Source organism: Eriocheir sinensis, chromosome 26 (genome assembly GCF_024679095.1).
Source record: "Eriocheir sinensis breed Jianghai 21 chromosome 26, ASM2467909v1, whole genome shotgun sequence".
In the NCBI taxonomy this organism is placed as follows: Eukaryota; Metazoa; Arthropoda; class Malacostraca; order Decapoda; family Varunidae; genus Eriocheir; species Eriocheir sinensis.
Window position 1 is genome coordinate 1,955,668 of NC_066534.1, and position 17,500 is coordinate 1,973,167.

Below are 17,500 nucleotides of genomic sequence, written 5' to 3' on the forward strand. Positions count from 1 at the left end.
TTTCGTTTCTGCCTACTTTCCTCCACGTCCTCACTCCCTCCTATACTTATTTTTATCTTCCGTTTCTTCCTACCTAAATCTTTCCTCCTTTCCCTTCTGTTTCTCTCCTTCCCTTCTTCCTTCCCTCTCACATGACCTTCCTCGTTTTCCGTTTTGCTCTTCATCATTTCCAGTCTAATCTACCTTCCAATGCATTCCTTTCCCTTAAAAAGTGCCATGTATGTATGTTAGGATATGTATGTATGTATGTATGTATGTATGTGTGGTTGGGCCGGAATACTCAGAGGAAGGGTCACACTACCACTAGGGTCATAAAACTACCCCTGGAAATGCCACGAACTCCTACAAAAGCCTTGTCAAATGTGTGTTTCTTAGGTTCATGGTACAGAGGAAGGATCACACTACCACCAGGGTCATAAAACTACCCCTGGAAATGCCCAAAACTCCTATGAAAGCCTTGTCAAATTAGTGTTTCTTAGGTTCATGGTACAGAGGAAGGGTCACACTACCACCAGGGACATAAAACTACCCCTGGAAATGCCCAAAACTCCTATGAAAGCCTTGTCAAATGTATGTTTCTTAGGTTCATGGTACAGAGGAAGGGTCACACTACCACCAGGGTCATAAAACTACCCCTGGAAATGCCCAAAACTCCTATGAAAGCCTTGTCAAATTAGTGTTTCTTAGGTTCATGGTACAGAGGAAGGGTCACACTACCACCAGGGTCATAAAACTACCCCTGGAAATGCCCTAAACTCCTACGAAAGCCTTGTCAAATTAGTGTTTCTTAGGTTCATGGTACAGAGGAAGGGTCACACTATCACCAGGGACATAAAACTACCCCTGGAAATGTCCAAAACTCCTATGAAAGCCTTGTCAAATTAGTGTTTCTTAGGTTCATGGTACAGAGGAAGGGTCACACTACCACCAGGGACATAAAACTACCCCTGGAAATGCCCCAAACTCCTATGAAAGCCTTGTCAAATTAGTGTTTCTTAGGTTCATGGTACAGAGGAAGGGTCACACTACCACCAGGGACATAAAACTACCCCTGGAAATGCCCAAAACTCCCATGAAAGCCTTGTCAAATTAGCGTTTCTTAGGTTCATGGTACAGAGGAGGTGTCACACTACCACCAGGGTCATAAAACTACCGCTGGAAATGCCCAAAACTCCTATGAAAGCCTTGTCAAATGTGTGTTTCTTAGGTTCATGGTACAAAGGAAGGGTCACACTACCACCAGGGTCATAAAACTACCCCTGGAAATGCCCAAAACTCCTATGAAAGCCTTGTCAAATGTGTGTTTTTTAGGTTCATGGTACAGAGGAAGGGCCACACTACCACCAGGGACATAAAACTACGCCTGGAAATGCCCAGAACTCCTATGAAAGCCTTGTCAAGTGTATGTTTCTTAGGTTCATGGTACAGAGGAAGGGTCACACTACCACCAGGGACATAAAACTACGCCTGGAAATGCCCAGAACTCCTATGAAAGCCTTGTCAAGTGTATGTTTCTTAGGTTCATGGTACAGAGGAAGGGCCACACTACCACCAGGGACATAAAACTACCCCTGGAAATGCCCCGAACTCCTACGAAAGCCTTGTCAAATTAGTGTTTCTTAGGTTCACGGCACAGAGGAATGGTCACACTACCACCAGGGACATAAAACTACCCCTGGAAATGCCCAAAACTCCTACGAAAGCCTTGTCAAATTAGTGTTTCTTAGGTTCATGGTACAGAGGAAGGGTCACACTACCACCAGGGTCATAAAACTACCCCTGGAAATGCGCAAAACTCCTACGAAAGCCTTGTCAAATGTGTGTTTCTTGGGCCGCTTTCACAGTCGTCTGGTACGCACCCTAACCATCCCTAACCCTCCATCCTGGCAGCAGCCGTTACCGTCGCCTTGATCCGCTTTCACAGTCGTTGTTTTGGTGGTGTCGGCGACTACCCGCTGGTGACGGTCACGACGAGACGAAGGCGGAAGGCGCGTGGCTCGGCAGTGTTGGTATGCCGGAGCGGCGGGAAGTGTCAACGGTACATCAGCTGAGCGGAGGATTATGAAGGAGTAATGTGAAAAATGAACGTACAAAAAGTAAACGTGAAGAATAATTATAAAGAGTAATTATGAAGAATAAATATGATCAACAATGTGGAGTGTCTCGCTGATACACGCATCCTCAATTCTGCTGCTAGGCTAATATATCCTCGGCGGAAAAGGTGAAATAATGGTGAGAACTATTAATTAAAGTTCTCTTACATTAGCAGATGTCAGCAAGACAGACTCTTCACCTATAGCAATTACATTTATTCATTATTCAGACTTATTTATCAGACTTCACATTTGTTCTTTACTTAATAGCGCTGGTTTCGTTATATATAGGCCTATGCATACATAATAGGCTATAATAATACGAGTTTGCCCAAGAAGCGTAACAGGTGAATAACGGTGACAAGTATTAAAGTACTTTTTCAACAATAAACCGTCAATCAATCAAACTGAAATTCTCAGCAGGACGTTTACTGGTCAGCAGGTGAAGTGAGTTCGTGTCATTCAAAGTCTTCTAATTTTTTTCTCATATCACCGTTGAAGCCGTGCAACATGTCAAGCTGTATTGTTTAATATTTCTTCACATCTCTTAAAAGAAATAATATAACCATTTAAGAGCAAGAATTTGTATAATTTAGTAGTTAATGTCATTGGTAAACTCCATTGGGGAACCCCGCGGCCACCACAGCTCCGGTACCAGAGGTTACAATCTCTGGTACAGTTGCGGCAGTGAGTTCCTGTACCACTGTGGTAAGCCTTCCCCCCACCGGCGCCGTCGCAGCAGTGCTACTCAAGTGTTGTTGTGAATGAACGGTGCTCGTCGCGTTCGGGTGTGAGTGGCGGAGAGGCTCACTGCTATTCAGGAAGTGTAAGGGGTTGCGGAGAGGTTCACTGCTATTCAGGAAGTGTTAGGGGTGGCGGGGAGGTTCACTGCTATTCAGGAAGTGTAAGGCATTGCGGGAAGGTTCACTGCTATTCAGGAAGTGTAAGGGATTGCGGGGAGGTTCAATGCTATTCAGGAAGTGTAAGGCATTGCGGGGAGGTTCACTGCTATTCAGGAAGTGTAAGGGATTGCGGGGAGGTTCACTGCTATTCAGGAAGTGTAAGGGACTGCGGGGAGGTTCACTGCTATTCAGGAAGTGTAAGGGGTGGCGGGGAGGTTCACTGCTATTCAGGAAGTGTAAGGGACTGCGGGGAGGTTCAATGCTATTCAGGAAGTGTAAGGCATTGCGGGGAGGTTCACTGCTATTCAGGAAGTGTAAGGCATTGCGGGGAGGTTCACTGCTATTCAGGAAGTGTAAGGGACTGCGGGGAGGTTCACTGCTATTCAGGAAGTGTAAGGCATTGCGGGGAGGTTCACTGCTATTCAGGAAGTGTAAGGCATTGCGGGGAGGTTCACTGCTATTCAGGAAGTGTAAGGCATTGCGGGGAGGTTCACTGCTATTCAGGAAGTGTAAGGCATTGCGGGGAGGTTCACTGCTATTCAGGAAGTGTAAGGCATTGCGGGGAGGTTCACTGCTATTCAGGAAGTGTAAGGCATTGCGGGGAGGTTCACTGCTATTCAGGAAGTGTAAGGCATTGAAGGGAGGTTCACTGATATTCAGGAAGTGTAAGGGGGTGGGAGGTTCACTGCTATTCAGGAAGTGTAAGGGGTTGCGGGGAGGTTCACTGCTATTCAGGAAGTGTAAGGGGTTGCGGGGAGGTTCACTGCTATTCAGGAAGTATAAGGCATTGCGGGGAGGTTCACTGCTATTCAGGAAGTGTAAGGGGTGGCGGGGAGGTTCACTGCTATTACGGAATTGTAAGGCATTGCGGGGAGGTTCACTATTCAGGAAGTGTAAGGCATGGGAGGTTCACTGCTATTCAGGAAGTGTAAGGGGTTGCGGGGAGGTTCACTGCTATTCAGGAAGTGTAAGGCATTGCGGGGAGGTTCACTGCTATTCAGGAAGTGTAAGGGATTGCGGGGAGGTTCACTGCTATTCAGGAAGTGTAAGGGGTGGCGGAGAGGTTCACTGCTATTCAGGAAGTGTAAGGCATTGCGGGGAGGTTCACTGCTATTCAGGAAGTGTAAGGGATTGCGGGGAGGTTCACTGCTATTCAGGAAGTGTAAGGGGTGGCGGGGAGGTTCACTGCTATTCAGGAAGTGTAAGGGGTTGCGGGGAGGTTCACTGCTATTCAGGAAGTGTAAGGGGTGGCGGGGAGGTTCAATGCTATTCAGGAAGTGTAAGGCATTGCGGAGAGGCTCACTGCTATTCAGGAAGTGTAAGGCATTGCGGGGAGGTTCACTGCTATTCAGGAAGTGTAAGGCATTGCGGGGAGGTTCACTGCTATTCAGGAAGTGTAAGGCATTGCGAGGAGGTTCACTGCTATTCAGGAAGTGTAAGGCATTGCGGGGAGGTTCACTGCTATTCAGGAAGTGTAAGGCATTGCGAGGAGGTTCACTGCTATTCAGGAAGTGTAAGGCATTGCGGGGAGGTTCACTGCTATTCAGGAAGTGTAAGGCATTGCGGGGAGGTTCACTGCTATTCAGGAAGTGTAAGGGGTGGCGGGGAGGTTCACTGCTCTTCAGGAAGTGTAAGGGGTGGCGGGGAGGTTCACTGCTATTCAGGAAGTGTAAGGGGTGGCGGGGAGGTTCACTGCTATTCAGGAAGTGTAAGGGGTGGCGGGGAGGTTCACTGCTATTCAGGAAGTGTAAGGCATTGCGGGGAGGTTCACTGCTATTCAGGAAGTGTAAGGTGGCGGGGAGGTTCACTGCTCTTCAGGAAGTGTAAGGGGTGGCGGGGAGGTTCACTGCTATTCAGGAAGTGTAAGGGGTGGCGGGGAGGTTCACTGCTATTCAGGAAGTGTAAGGGGTGGCGGGGAGGTTCACTGCTATTCAGGAAGTGTAAGGGGTGGCGGGGAGGTTCACTGCTATTCAGGAAGTGTAAGGCATTGCGGGGAGGTTCACTGCTATTCAGGAAGTGTAAGGCATTGCGGGGAGGTTCAATGCTATTCAGGAAGTGTAAGGCATTGCAGGGAGGTTCACTGCTATTCAGGAAGTGTAAGGGGTGGCGGGGAGGTTCACTGCTATTCAGGAAGTGTAAGGCATTGCGGGGAGGTTCACTGCTATTCAGGAAGTGTAAGGCATTGCGGGGAGGTTCACTGCTATTCAGGAAGTGTAAGGCATTGCGGGGAGGTTCACTGCTATTCAGGAAGTGTAAGGCATTGCGGGGAGGTTCACTGCTATTCAGGAAGTGTAAGGGATTGCGGGGAGGTTCACTGCTATTCAGGAAGTGTAAGGGATTGCGGGGAGGTTCACTGCTATTCAGGAAGTGTAAGGCATTGCGGGGAGGTTCACTGCTATTCAGGAAGTGTAAGGCATTGCGGGGAGGTTCACTGCTATTCAGGAAGTGTAAGGCATTGCGGGGAGGTTCACTGCTATTCAGGAAGTGTAAGGCATTGCGGGGAGGTTCACTGCTATTCAGGAAGTGTAAGGCATTGCGGGGAGGTTCACTGCTATTCAGGAAGTGTAAGGCATTGCGGGGAGGTTCACTGCTATTCAGGAAGTGTAAGGCATTGCGGGGAGGTTCACTGCTATTCAGGAAGTGTAAGGCATTGCGGGGAGGTTCACTGCTATTCAGGAAGTGTAAGGCATTGCGAGGAGGTTCACTGCTATTCAGGAAGTGTAAGGCATTGCGGGGAGGTTCACTGCTATTCAGGAAGTGTAAGGCATTGGGAGGTTCACTGCTATTCAGGAAGTGTAAGGCATTGCGGGAGGTTCACTGCTATTCAGGAAGTGTAAGGCATTGCGGGGAGGTTCACTGCTATTCAGGAAGTGTAAGGCATTGCGGGGAGGTTCACTGCTATTCAGGAAGTGTAAGGCATTGCGGGGAGGTTCAATGCTGTTCAGGAAGTGTAAGGCATTGCGGGGAGGTTCAATGCTGTTCAGGAAGTGTAAGGCATTGCGGGGAGGTTCAATGCTGTTCAGGAAGTGTAAGGCATTGCGGGGAGGTTCACTGCTATTCAGGAAGTGTAAGGCATTGCGGGGAGGTTCAATGCTGTTCAGGAAGTGTAAGGGAGGCTTTATTAAGAGGTGAAAATAAATGTAGCATGTGTATGTATCACATGTCAAACCAAGATACATCACTACACAATAATAACAGCGGAGAGGAGACGAGACGTATTATCTAGAGTCGAGACTTTGACGCTCCGCTCAGCTCCATCGTGTGAACGTGTGCACGCTGGCAGTGACGGCGTGCGAGAATGCGGAAAACTCTGAACACCTCCCACCGTGAACGTGAACCTGATCAAAGGTGTGTTGTCCATTCACTACCTACACGCTGGTGGTGACAAACAATATTACTTAACTAAAAGGAGCAAGGTCCACAAACTATTGCATGAAGTATGTTATATGCACCTAGCCATGGTGGGCGTCACGTGACCACGGTTTCGAAACACACCACCTAAATAATACCCATACCGTGAAGGACCATCAACCCCAAATAAGTATGTGCCACTTAACCGCGGCACTGCCATGGTTCACTAGAGTAAGTTAACAGTAACCCACAACAACCTCGTACATGTGGGACTCTGCTCTCATGACACAGTGTGAACTATTGAATGGCGGTGTAGTGGGCAGGCTAGCAAACCGTTATATATTCTCTCTCTCTCTCTCTCTCTCTCTCTCTCTCTCTCTCTCTCTCTCTCTCTCGTGTCTGATGGGGAGAGAGAGAGAGGGGGAGAAACTGGATAAGAGCATTGAGCCTCTCCGCCACTCACACCCGAACACGACGAGCGCCGTTCATTCACAACAACACTTGAGTCGTACTGCTGCGACGGTGCCGGTTGGAGGGAAGGCTTACCACAGTGGGGACATGACCTCATTTCCGCAACCGTACTGATGCAAACAAACAGCGCTGCGAAAGACGACTGTGAAAGCGGATTTCTTGTTGGTAGCGGCGATCATTGGTAACGATCAACACAGACAGACGTGACTGTGAAAGCGGCTCTTAGACTCATGATACAGAAAAAGGCCCTAACCACCACCAGGGACATACAACTACCCCTGGAAATGCCCAAAACTCCTATGAAAGCCTTGTCAAATTAGTGTTTCTTAAGTTCATGGTACAGAAGAAGGGTCAAACCACCACCAGGGACATACAACTACCCCTGGAAATGCCCAAAACTCCTATGAAAGCCTTGTCAAATCAGTGTTTCTTAAGTTCATGGTACAGAAGAAGGGTCAAACCACCACCAGGGACATAAAACTACCACTGGAAATGCCCAAAACTCCTACGAAAGCCTTGTCAAATTAGTGTTTCTTAGGTTCATGGCACAGAGGATGGGTCTAACCACCACCAGGGTCATAAAACTACCCATGGAAATGCCCAAAACTCCTACGAAAGCATTGTCAAATTAGTGTTTTAGGTTCATGGCACAGAGGAAGGGTCAAACCACCACCGGACACATAAAACTACCCCTGGTAATGCCCAAAACTCCTACGAAAGCCTTGTCAAATTAGTGTTTTAGGTTCATGGTACAGAGGAAGGGTCAAACCACCACCAGTGTCATAAAACTACCCTTGGAAATGCCCAAAACACCTATGAAAGCCTTGTCGAATGTGTGTTTCTTAAGTTCATGGCACAGAAGAAGGGTCAGACCACCACCAGGGACATAAAACTACCCCTGGAAATGCCCAAAACTCCTACGAAAGCCTTGTCCTATATGTGCTTGGGCGGGGAAATGTTTAACAAGAACATGAACTCCCTCCCTCAGCCAGCCCGCAGCCTCAACCCTTCCGAGAGCTCAGTGCCGCGTGAACCGTGATTGAGGGTGGATGTTTCGCTCCACCTCCAAAGCCTTCCCGCCTGGGCTATCGTTCCCGTATAAGGAGTTTCCACAGTAAAGCGATTCATGCGGAGTGCTGGAGGTGTGCTGAGGGGCTGCTGAGTGTGCTGATGCTTGGCTTGGTTAATAGTGTGTGAGTTGACGATTGACGTGGAAAAAGTTTGGAAATTGAGTTTGTTGGGTATTAGCTCCACCGCCTCACACTTCTCCTGACTCACTCCTGCTGCTGACGTGTATTAGCTCCACCGCCTCCACCTTCTCTGCCTCTGACCGCTGGGTGTGCGTGCGTGTGTGTGAGTGGGTGGGGGAGAGGGTTGTGTGGGGGTTAGAGAGTGCCTGTGTGTGTGTGTGTGTGTGTGTGTGTGTGTGTGTGTGTGTTTTGGTGTGTTTGGTTGAATGGGTGGGTAGGCGTGTGTGTGTGTTTTGGTGTGTTTGGTTGAATGGGTGGGTAGGCGTGTGTGTGTGTGTGTGTGTGTGTGTGTGTGTTTGGTTGAATGGGTGGGTAGGCGTGTGTGTGTGTGGGGGGGGGGGGTGCTGTGTTATATAGAATGATAAAAATATATACAATGAGAAATTAAAAACATATAGAATGAAAAAAAAATATATCATTGCTATCGTTCAGAACCAAGTGTGCTTCGATGCGTTTTTGTTTTTGTTTTGATTGTTGTTGCTGTCCTGTGCTGTTCTGTGATGTCCCTTGTTATCCTATGCTGTTCTGTGCTGTTCCGTGCTGTCTTATGCTGTTCTATGCTGTCCTATGCTGTCCTGTGCTGTCTTATGTTGTCCCGTGCTGTCCTGTGCTGTCTTATGCTGTCCTGTGTCATCTTATGCTGTCCTATGCTGTCCTGTGGTGTCCTATGCTGTTTTATGCTGTCCTATGCTGTCCTGTGCTGTTTTATGCTGTCCTGTGCTGTCCTATACTGTCCTGTGCCGTCTTATGCTGTTCTGTGCTGTCCTATGCTGTTCCGTGCTGTCCTGTGCTGTCTTATGCTGTTCCGTGCTGTCCTATGCTGTCCTGTGCAGTCTTATGCTGTCCTGTGCTGTCCTATGCTGTCCTGTGGTGTCTTATGCTGTCCCGTGCTGTCCTGTGCTGTCTTATGCTGTCTTATGCTGTCCTGTGTCATCTTATGCTGTCCTATGCTGTCCTGTGGTGTCCTATTTTTAAAAAAAATTTTTTACAACAAAGGAGGCAGCTCAAGGGCACACAAAAAAAGAAAACTATAATAAAAAAAAGCCCGCTACTCGCTGCTCCTAAAAAAGAAACAAAAGAGGTGGCCGAAAGGAAGATCAAAATAATACGGGAGGAGAGGTGTCCTGATACCCTCCTCTTGAAAGAGTTCAAGTCGTAGGCAGGAGGAAATACAGATGAAGGAAGATTGTTCCAGAGTTTACCAGCGTGAGGGATGAAAGAGTGAAGATGCTGGTTAACTCTTGCATAAGGGGTTTGGACAGTATAGAGGTGAGCATGAGTAGAAAGTCGAGTGCAGCGGGGCCGCGGGAGGGGGGGAGGCATGCAGTTAGCAAGTTCAGAAGAGCAGTCAGCGTGGAAATATCGATAGAAGATAGAAAGAGAGGCAACATTGCGGCGGAATTTAAGAGGTAGAAGACTATCAGTATGAGGAGGAGAGCTGATGAGACGAAGAGCCTTAGCCTCCACTCTGTCCAGAAGAGCTGTGTGAGTGGAGCCCCCCACACATGAGATGCATACTCCATACGAGGGCGGACAAGGCCCCTGTATATGGACAGCAACTGTGCAGGGGAGAAGAACTGGCGGAGACGGTACAGAACGCCCAGCCTCGAGGAAGCTGATTTAGTAAGAGATGAGATATGAAGTTTCCAGTTGAGATTTTGAGTTAAGGATAGACCGAGGATGTTTAGTGTTGAGGAAGGTGATAGCTGGGTGTTGTCAAAGAATAGGGGATAGTTGTTTGGAAGGTTGTGTCGAGTGGATAGGTGGAGAAACTGTGTTTTTGAGGCGTTGAAGGACACCAGGTTCTTCTTGCCCCAATCGGAAATAATAGTAAGGTCTGAGGCTAAGCGTTCTGCAGCCTCCAGCCTTGAGTCGTTAAGTTCCTGCTGTTTTATGCTGCTATTTTTTTTTTTTTTTTTTTACGTCGCGGCCTATAGCGCCGGTAGGCTTTTTCCCGGTGGGGCCTGATGGTCGGCCCAAGGCTTCTTCCCGGTGGGTCCTGATGGTCGGCCCAGCCCGTTCTGGCGCAGGCGAGTCCTGTGCTGTCCTGTGCTGTTTTATGCTGTCTGTTTGCTGTCCTATACTGTCCTGTGCCGTCTTATGCTGTACCGGGCTGTCATGTGCTGTCCTATGCTGTTCTGTGCTGTCCTATGCTGTCTTATGCTGTTCCGTGCTGTCTTATGCTGTCCTGTGCTGGCCTATGCTGGCCTGTGCCGTCTTATGCTGTTCCGTGCTGTCCTGTGCTGTCCTATGCTGTCCTGTGCTGTCCTATGTTGTCCTACGTTGTCCCAGGCTAGTTAACACTCACGCTAGTAATACACGCTAGTAATACACGCTAGTAATGCACGCTAGTAAACACTCACGCTAGTAATACACGCTAGTAAATATACACGCTAGTAATACACGCTAGTAAACATTCACGCTAGTAATACACGCTAGTAATACACGCTAGTAATACACCCTAGTAAACATTCACGCTAGTAATACACGCTAGTAAACACTCACGCTAGTAATACACGCTAGTAATACACGCTAGTAATACACGCTAGTAATACACGCTAGTAATACACGCTAGTAAACACTCACGCTAGTAATACACGCTAATAAACACTCACGCTAGTAAACACTGACGCTAGTAATACACGCTAGTAAACACTCACGCTAGTAATACACGCTAGTAAACATACACGCTAGTAAACACTCACGCTAGTAATACACGCTAGTAATACACGCTAGTAAACACTCACGCTAGTAATACACGCTAGTAAACACTCACGCTAGTAATACACGCTAGTAAACACTCACGCTAGTAATACACGCTAGTAAACACTCACGCTAGTAATACACGCTAGTAAACACTCACGCTAGTAATACACGCTAGTAAACACTCACGCTAGTAATACACGCTAGTAAACACTCGCGCCAGTAATACACGCTAGTAATACACGCTAGTAATACACGCTAGTAAACACTCACGCTAGTAATACACGCTAGTAATACACGCTAGTAAACACTCACGCTAGTAATACACGCTAGTAATACACGCTAGTAATACACGCTAGTAAACACTCACGCTAGTAATACACGCTAGTAAACACTCACGCTAGTAATACACGCTAGTAAACACTCACGCTAGTAAACACTCACGCTAGTAATACACGCTAGTAATACACACTAGTAATACACGCTAGTAAACACTCACGCTAGTAAACACACGCCAGTAATACACGCCAGTAAACACTCACGCCAGTAATACACGCCAGTAAACACTCACGCCAGTAATACACGCTAGTAAACACTCACGCTAGTAATACACGCCAGTAAACACTCACGCCAGTAATACACGCTAGTAAACACCACGCCAGTAATACACGCTAGTAAACACTCACGCCAGTAATACACGCCAGTAATACACGCTAGTAAACACTCACGCCAGTAATACACGCTAGTAAACACTCACGCCAGTAATACACGCCAGTAAACACCACGCTAGTAATACACGCTAGTAATACACGCTAGTAATACTCGCTAGTAATACACACTAGTAAACACTCACGCTAGTAATACACGCTAGTAAACACCACGCTAGTAATACACGCCAGTAATACACGCTAGTAAACACCACGCCAGTAATACACGCTAGTAAACACTCACGCCAGTAATACACGCCAGTAAACACCACGCTAGTAATACACGCTAGTAAACACTCACGCCAGTAATACACCACGCCAGTAATACACGCCAGTAAACACTCACGCCAGTAATACACGCTAGTAAACACTCACGCCAGTAATACACGCCAGTAAACACTCACGCTAGTAATACACGCCAGTAATACACGCCAGTAAACACTCACGCCAGTAATACACGCTAGTAAACACTCGCGCCAGTAATACACGCTAGTAATACACGCTAGTAATACACGCTAGTAAACACTCACGCTAGTAATACACGCACCTAAAAACACACGCCAGTAATACACGCTACAAAACACTCACGCTAGTAATACACGCTAGTAAACACACACGCTAGTAATACACTCTAGTAAACACTCACGCCAGTAATACACGCTAGTAAACACTCACGCCAGTAATACACGCTAGTAAACACTACGCTAGTAATACACGCTAGTAAACACTCACGCCAGTAATACACGCCAGTAAACACCACGCTAGTAATACACGCTAGTAAACAATCACGCGAGTAATACACGCTAGTAAACACTCACGCTAATAATACACGCTAGTAAACACTCACGCGAGTAATACACGCTAGTAAACACTCACGCTAGTAATACACGCCAGTAAACACTCACGCTAGTAATACACGCCAGTAAACACTCACGCCAGTAATACACGCCAGTAATACACGCCAGTAAACACTCACGCTAGTAATACACGCCAGTAATACACGCCAGTAAACACTCACGCCAGTAATACACGCCAGTAAACACGCCAGTAATACACGCCAGTAATACACGCCAGTAAACACTCACGCCAGTAATACACGCCAGTAAACACTCACGCCAGTAATACACGCCAGTAATACACGCTAGTAAACACTCACGCCAGTAATACACGCCAGTAAACACTCACGCCAGTAATACACGCCAGTAAACACACGCCAGTAATACACGCCAGTAATACACGCCAGTAAACACCACGCTAGTAATACACGCCAGTAAACACTCACGCTAGTAATACACGCCAGTAAACACTCACGCTAGTAATACACGCTAGTAAACACCACGCCAGTAATACACGCTAGTAAACACCACGCTAGTAATACACGCTAAACACTCACGCTAGTAATACACGCCAGTAATACACGCTAGTAAACACTCACGCCAGTAATACACGCCAGTAAACACTCACGCCAGTAATACACGCCAGTAATACACGCTAGTTACCACTCACGCTAGTAATACACGCTAGTAATACACGCCAGTAACACGCCAGTAAACACCACGCTAGTAAACACTCACGCCAGTAATACACGCTAGTAAACACTCACGCCAGTAATACACGCCAGTAATACACGCTAGTAATACACGCTAGTAATACACGCTAGTAATACTCGCTAGTAATACACACTAGTAAACACTCACGCTAGTAATACACGCTAGTAAACACTCACGCTAGTAATACACACTAGTAAACACTCACGCTAGTAATACACGCTAGTAATACACGCTAGTAAACACTCACGCTAGTAATACACGCTAGTAATACACGCTAGTAATACACGCTAGTAATACACGCTAGTAAACACTCACGCTAGTAATACACGCTAGTAATACACGCTAGTAATACACGCTAGTAAACACTCACGCTAGTAATACACGCTAGTAATACACGCTAGTAAACACTCACGCTAGTAATACACGCTAGTAAACACTCACGCTAGTAATACACGCTAGTAAACACTCACGCTAGTAATACACGCTAGTAATACACGCTAGTAAACACTCACGCTAGTAATACACGCTAGTAATAGACGGGAAATAGTTACCGGATATTAAGGGGACACTCATTTCTCTTCCCGCCATAATGTTCCCCTTCCCTTCCCTTCCCTTCCCTTCCCTTCCCTTCCCTTCCCTTCCCTTCCCTTCCCTTCCCTTCTTTTCCCTTCTCTTTCCATTCCTTCTTTTCCCTTCCCTTCCCTTCTCTTCCCTTCCCTTCCCTTCCTTTTCCTTCTCTTTCCATTCCTTCTTTTCTCTTCCCTTCCCTTCCCCACAACTCTAACGAAAACCTTCTTATTAAATGTATGTTTCTTAGATTCGTGGTACAGAGGAACGGTCAAATCACCACCTGGGTCATGAAGCTACCCCTGGAAATGCTTAAAATTCCTTCGAAAGCCTTGTCAAATATGTGTTTCTTAGGTTCTTGGTATAAAGGAACGGTCAAATCACCACCAGGGTCATGAAACTGCCCCTGGAAATGCCTAAAACTCTTACGAAAGCCTTGTCAAATATGTGTTTCTTAGGTTCGTGGTACAGAGGAACGGTCAAATCACCACCAGGGTCATAAAACTACCCCTGGAAATGCCTAAAACTCTTACGAAAGCCTTGTCAAATATGTGTTTCTTAGGTTCGTGGTACAGAGGAACGGTCCTGAAACTGCCCCTGGAAATGCCCCAAACTCCTACGAAAGCCTTGAAGCTGTACAGTTCCTGGTTAGTGTTTTTATTATTCTCAGTGTGAGTTATGAATGTCTTTAGGGTGGAGGGCTGATAGAACATGACAAACTGCAGTGATCCTTTGTTCTGTGTAGTGATCAATGAATGCTTACTATTAGGAGTGTCATTAAGGTGTGGGTGACGGGAAGGAATGAGTGCAGGGGTGCATTTCCAGGGGTAGTTTTATGACCCTGGTGGTGATTTGACCGTTCCTCTGTACCACGAACTTAAGAAACACATATTTAACAAGGCTTTCGTAGGAGTTTTAGGCATTTCCAGGGGTAGTTACATGACCCTAGTTGTAGTTTGACCGTTCCTCTGTACCACGAACCTAAGAAACACAAATTTAGCAAGGCTTTCGTAGGAGTTTGGGGCATTTCCAGGGGTAGTTACATGACCCTGGTGGTAGTTTGACCGTTCCTCTGTACCTCGAACCTACGAAACATATTTAACAAGGCTTTCGTAGGAGTTTTAGGTATTTCCAGGGGTAGTTTCATGACCCTGGTGGTGATTTGAGTGTATGTGGAGTGTGTGTGTGTGTGTGTGTGTGTGTGTGTGTGTGTGTGTGTGTGTGTGTGTGTGTTTACCAAGCTGTATTTGCATAGTTGTGATAATTATAGAAAACGCGACGTAACACTGGTGGGGTCCCTTCTGCAAATATCAGTTTATCAAGTTTAGTGTAAATCCCATCAGTAGTTTTAGCCTGGCACATTTTGGAGGTCGTGTGAAGTGTCAATATAGGGAGAGGAGAGGGAAGGAGAAGGAGTAGGGAAGGAGAAGGAGAGGGGAAGGAGGAGGAGAAGAGAGGAAAGAAAAGGGAAGAGAGGGGGAAGGGAAAGAAGAAGGAGGAGAGGGGAAGGAAAGGAGAAGGAAGAGAGGGAAAGAGAGAGAGAGGAGAGGGGAAGGGAAATGCTCAAAAACTCCTAGGAAAGCCTTGTCAAATATGTGTTTCTTAGGTTCATGGGTCAAACTACCACTAGGGTCATAAAACTACCTCTGGAAATGCCCACAATTACTCTTACGAAAGCCTTGTCAAATATGTGTTTCTTAGGTTCATGGTACAGAGGAAGGGTCACACTACCACCAGGGTCATAAAACTACCCCTGGAAATTCACAAAACTCTTACGAAAGCCTTGTCAAATATGTGTTTCTTAGGTTCGTGGTATAAAGTGAGTGTCAAACTACCACCAAGGTCATAAAACTACCCGTGAAAATGCCCCTCACAGCTCCTAGGAAAGCCTTGTCAAATATGTGTGTCCTAGGTTCATGATACAGAGGATGGGTCAAACTACCACCAGGGTCATAAAACTACCCCTGGGAATGACCCCAATAACTCCTACGAAAGCCTTGTCAAATATGTGTTTCTTATGTTCGTGGTACAGAGGAAGGGTCAAACTACCACCAGGGTCATAAAACTACCCCTGGGAATGACCCCAATAACTCCTACGAAAGCCTTGTCAAATATGTGTTTCTTATGTTCGTGGTACAGAGGAAGGGTCACACTACCACCAGGGTCATAAAACTACCCCTGAAAATGCCCCCCACAGCTCCTAGGAAAGCCTTGTCAAATATGTGTTTCTTAGGTTCATGGTACAGAGGAAGGGTCAAACTACCACCAGGGTCATAAAACTACCCCTGAAAATGCCCCCCACAGCTCCTAGGAAAGCCTCGTCAAATATGTGTTTCTTAGGTTCGTGGTACAGAGGAAGGGTCACACTACCACCAGGGTCATAAAACTACCCCTGAAAATGCCCCCCACAGCTCCTAGGAAAGCCTTGTCAAATATGTGTTTCTTAGGTTCGTGGTACAGAGGAAGTGTCACACTACCACCAGGGTCATAAAACTACCCCTGAAAATGCCCCTCACAGCTCCTAGGAAAGCCTTGTCAAATATGTGTGTCCTAGGTTCATGGTACAGAGGAAGGGTCACACTACCACCAGGGTCATAAAACTACCCCTGGAAATGACCCCAATAACTCCTACGAAAGCCTTGTCAAATATGTGTTTCTTAGGTTCGTGGTACAGAGGAAGGGTCACACTACCACCAGAGTCATAAAACCACCCCTGGAAATGACCCCAATAACTCCTACGAAAGCCTTGTCAAATATGTGTGTGTCTGGGAGCTGCAATGCTTAAGAATTTGGCACTTGTAAGCTAAGTAAGATGTTTTAGCTGTGTCGATGTTGCTAGATGTCTCCCACTCACCTTGTCTGCTTGTTTCTTCCTGTGACCTCATGTATTCGTAGCCAGCAGGTCAGCCCTTTCATTGTGCCCCTTCCCTTCACTGCCTTGTACAATGCATCACGCTTCATCTGTCCCTAGTGTGTGTGTGTGTGTGTGTATTTAGCTATTTGTAGTCTATAGTGCTCGGGCTAAGCTCTAACAATCCCGTCTCCATATCTACATTCATCCAGCCTTTCCTGTGTGTGTGTGTGTGTGTGTGTGTGTGTGTGTGTGTGTGTGTGTGTGTATTTACCAAGCTGTATTTACAAAGTTGTTATAATTATTCTGCCACAGCGATATAACCCTCACGAGAACCAGTGTGCAAATATATCAAGTTTTATTCAAGTTCAGCAAGTTTACACACCTGTCCAAGTTCACACGTGTTCAAGTTCACAAGTCTCCAAATATCAGTTTATGAAGTTTGTCAAGTTTAGTTTTAATCTCATTAGTTGTTTTGGCTTGGACGCTTTTTTTTAGAGGTCGCTGGAGGTGTTCAGTTAGGGAGGAGAGGGAGAGGAGAGAGAGAGAGAGAGAAGGAGAGAGGAAGGAGAGAGAGGAGGAGAGAGAAAGAGAGAAGGAGAGAGAAGGGAGAGGAGGAGAGAGGGAGGAGAGAGAAGGGAGTGGAGGAGAGAGGGAGGAGAGAGAAGGGAGAGAGGAGGAGAGAGAAAGAGAAGGGAGAGAGGAGGAGAGAGAAGGGAGAGGAGGAGAGAGGGAGGAGAGAGAAGGGAGAGAGGAGGAGAGAGAAAGAGAGAAGGAGAGAGGAAGAAGAGAGAAGGAGAGAGGAGGAGAGAGAAGGAGAGGGAGGAAAGGAAAGTGTTAGTGTGTGTGTGTGTGTGTGTGTGTGTGTGGGTGTGAGAGAGAGAGAGAGAGAGAGAGAGAGAGAGAGAGAGAGAGAGAGAGAGAGAGAGAGAGAGAGAGAGAGAGAGAGAGAGAGAGAGAGAGAGAGAGAGAGAGAGAGAGAGAGAGAGAGAGAGAGAGAGAGAGAGAGAGAGAGAGAGAGAGAGAGAGAGAGAGAGAGAGATAGAGAGAGAGAG

The 17,500-nt window shown here is 46.9% G+C and overlaps 1 long non-coding RNA gene across 1 annotated transcript in view; it reads left to right on the forward strand.

Annotated features, from left to right (window-relative positions):
• The first annotated feature begins 7,676 nt into the window (after window positions 1–7,676).
• LOC127003691 (uncharacterized) overlaps window positions 7,677–17,500 on the forward strand; it is an 87,422-nt gene continuing 77,598 nt past the window's right edge. The window contains exon 1 of the long non-coding RNA XR_007757328.1: window positions 7,677–8,010. This is a non-coding gene — a long non-coding RNA (uncharacterized LOC127003691). The remainder of the gene's footprint in view (window positions 8,011–17,500) is intronic.